A 3,502-nucleotide genomic window follows, 5' to 3' on the forward strand; every position below is an offset into this window, starting at 1 on the left:
AATTTCTCCTTTTTTTTTTTTGTTTCGAATTTTCTCACCACCGTAACTTTTTAACTTTTGCCAAATTTTGTCACCATTTTTTTTTTGTAACTTTTTACATATGTTGTTTTCACACTGCACTTTCGACACTTTTTTTGTTTTTCTTTTTTTTTTCCTTTTTTTTCCACTCACCACAGGTTTTACTTAGGTTTTATTTAATAATTTTGTCACTCCCGGTGCAAATTGTTGTCACTACCGGTTTTTATTTGTCCAAGTTTTGTCACTAACTGGATTTTTTTTTCTCACTTTATCACTACCGTTTTTTGTAAAGTTTTCACTCCCGTTTTTTTTTTTTTTTGTGGTAATTAGTTTAAATTGTTAGCGCGTCGCCGCGTCACCGAGATTAATTATATTTTATTTTATGTATTTTTACATTTATGTCGCCACTAGTGCCGTCCAGTACGGCTCGAAGGACCAATAGTAAAATTGACTTTGCGTGTTGGAGAAGGTCGAGAGCTCTCTCCAGAGTCGAAAATCAATATACCAGAAGAGATAATTTTGCTAAATGAAAATTTAGTGGATTGGGTATTTCAGCCTCAGTCTGGTGTTATTAGTCAAAACCATTTGAAGGATCGGGCAATTTTGTGTCCAAAAAATGATCACTGTACGACAATAAATAGCGAAATAGTAAATATGTTGCCCGGTGAAGAAAGGGTATATTATAGCGTGGATACTGTCGTTTCTGAAGATCCTCAAGAGCATGTCGGATTCCCTACAGAATTTCTAAACTCCCTTAATTTCAGTGGAGTAGCGCCTCATGAGTTAAGGCTTAAGGTTGGAACAGTTGTGATGTTAATCCGCAATCTTAATACATATGAAGGGTTGGTCAATGGTAGTAAATTGATAATAAAAGCACTACATTGTAATTGTTTGGAGGTCGAAATTTTAACCGGTGAATCACAAGGGAAACAAATTTTATTGCCCCGTACAAATTTACAGCCCAGCGAATCAACACTTCCTTTTATTTTAAAGCGTCGCCAATTTCCAATAATTGTAGCATTCGCAATAACAATAAACAAATCTCAAGGGCAGACTCTAGCAAGAGTTGGTGTTTTCCTCAAGGAGGATTGTTTTACGCATGGCCAGCTGTATGTCGCATTGAGTCGAGTACGATCTTCTCAAGAAATCAAAGTTAAGACTTACGACCAAAATAAAACCACTACGAATGTAGTTTTCCATGAAGTACTTGAATAAATTGAGTTTTTATAAAAAAAAATTCTTTTACTTTTTTCATTTTAAATAACGGAGTCCCCCGATTATCGGGGGTTATTACTAGTATAATAAAAATGAAAACGATACACTTACTTTGGCGCGCTTCAAGGGTCTTTGTTTTTTGTTTTCTGTGGGGAGTATAAGTGTATGTGCTATGTTTTGTCACGAAGTTTGTAACACCCAGAAGGAATCGTCGGAGACCCTATAAAGTATATATATAAATGATCAGTATGTCGAGCTGAGTCTATTACCCATGTCCGTCTGTCTGTCCGTCTGTATGTCTGTATATATACGAACTAGTCCCTCAGTTTTAAGAGATATCGTTTTGAAAATTTGCAAAACGTCATTTTCTCTACAAGAAGCTGCTCATTTGTCGGAATGGCCGATATCGGACCACTATAACATACACACATTTGACAAGATATATTCACAAAATTTGGTATATATTATTTTCTAAGGCAACAACAATATAATCTCCGAAGAAATTGTTCAGATCGGTTAACTATAGCATATAGCTGCCATACAAACTGAACGATCGGAATCAAGTTCTTTTATGGATAACTTTCACATTTGAAAATATATATTCACGAAATTTGGTATACATTATTTTCTGAAGCAACAATGTAATCTCCGAAGAAATTGTTCAGATCGGTTAACTATAGCATATAGCTGCCATACCAACTGAACACATATGTAGTTACTAACAGAAATGCACCTGTGAAGGGTATTTAGCTTCGGTGCAACCGAAGTTAACGTTTCATTCACGAAATTTTGTATATATTATTTTCTGAAGCAACAATGTAATTTCCAGAAAAATGTTCAGATCGGTTAACTATAGCACATAGCTGCCATACAAACTGAACGATCGGAATCAAGTTCTTGTATGCATAACTTTCACATTTGAAAATATATATTCACGAAATTTGGTATACATTATTTTCTGAAGCAACAATGTAATCTCCGAAGAAATTGTTCAGATCGGTTAACTATAGCATATAGCTGCCATACCAACTGAACACATAGTTACTAACAGAAATGCACCTGTGAAGGGTATTTAGCTTCGGTGCAACCGAAGTTAACGTTTTTCCTTGTTTTTTATTATTTTTATTTTTTTGTTTTGTTTATCGCGACCGTTTTATGTATTTGTTTTAATTTTTCTAACCCGTTTGTAATTATATACATATGTATATATTTTTTATTATATAAATTTGCGCACCCTGATTTCACCTCACTGTATACTTGTTTTTTGTTGTTTAGGTCACTTCACTATGTATGTATGTGTGTTTTTGTGTTATTTTTCCCATTTTTTTTTCTTCTCTATTTTCCTTTTTCTTTTTGCACTTTTGTTCACTTTTAATTCTGGTGATATGTGTATGGTGATGATTTTATATGCATGAGTATTATTATTATTTTTTTTCTTACGAATTTGTTCTCACTTCACTTTGATGATTTTGTCACCGCTTCCTTTTCACCTTATTTATCGTAATGTAGGATATTTTATGTACATACGTATATATATATCTTTGTTTTTTTTGTTTTTGGCACTACCGGTACATTGGATTTTTATATATTTTTTGTAAAGGTACCTTTTGGTTTTGTCACCAACGGCGTTTGGTTTTCACTTTCTCACCACCGTTGTTTTTTTACAAAAAAAATTTTTTTCATCGTTTATATTTTATTTTGTTATTTCTTGTTACAAACAGCCTTTTTTTGTTCACTTAGTCACCACCGTTTTTGTTCTTGTTTTTACAAAAATATTTTCACCGTTTATACATTATTTTAGTTTTTCTTGTCACAAACTGCCTCTTCTTTTTTTTAATTAATATCACCACTAGTGTCGTCCGGTACGGCTCGAAGGACCATGTTTTAATGAGTTAGAATACAAGCACTTTAAAGCGGCACTGTTTTGTTGTGTTAGTATATAAGCACTTTAAAGCGGCACTTATCTTGTGGAAAGAATTAAATAGGCGCAACGGAAAAAAATGAAAAAAAGCGATTGACTGAGCGAAGGAACTAAGCGATGCTTGCGAGTTCGTAGCGGTAATGCAAAAGAGGCTGGTGCCTTGTCCGTCCGTCCCTTTTGTTCCTTTTTTGGTGTGTTGAAATCGTGATGTTGTATTTGTGTGCGTGTGATGTGGAATGTAATGATGATGTGGTGTATAGTTAAGATGTGGTAGTGAATGACGATGTGGTGTATGTAATGTGTGTGGGAGTGTATTATTGTGAGGGGGTCTGAGACTCATTTAGCCAA

This window comes from Bactrocera tryoni, unplaced genomic scaffold (assembly GCF_016617805.1).
Source record: "Bactrocera tryoni isolate S06 unplaced genomic scaffold, CSIRO_BtryS06_freeze2 scaffold_25, whole genome shotgun sequence".
Classification (NCBI taxonomy): domain Eukaryota; kingdom Metazoa; phylum Arthropoda; class Insecta; order Diptera; family Tephritidae; genus Bactrocera; species Bactrocera tryoni.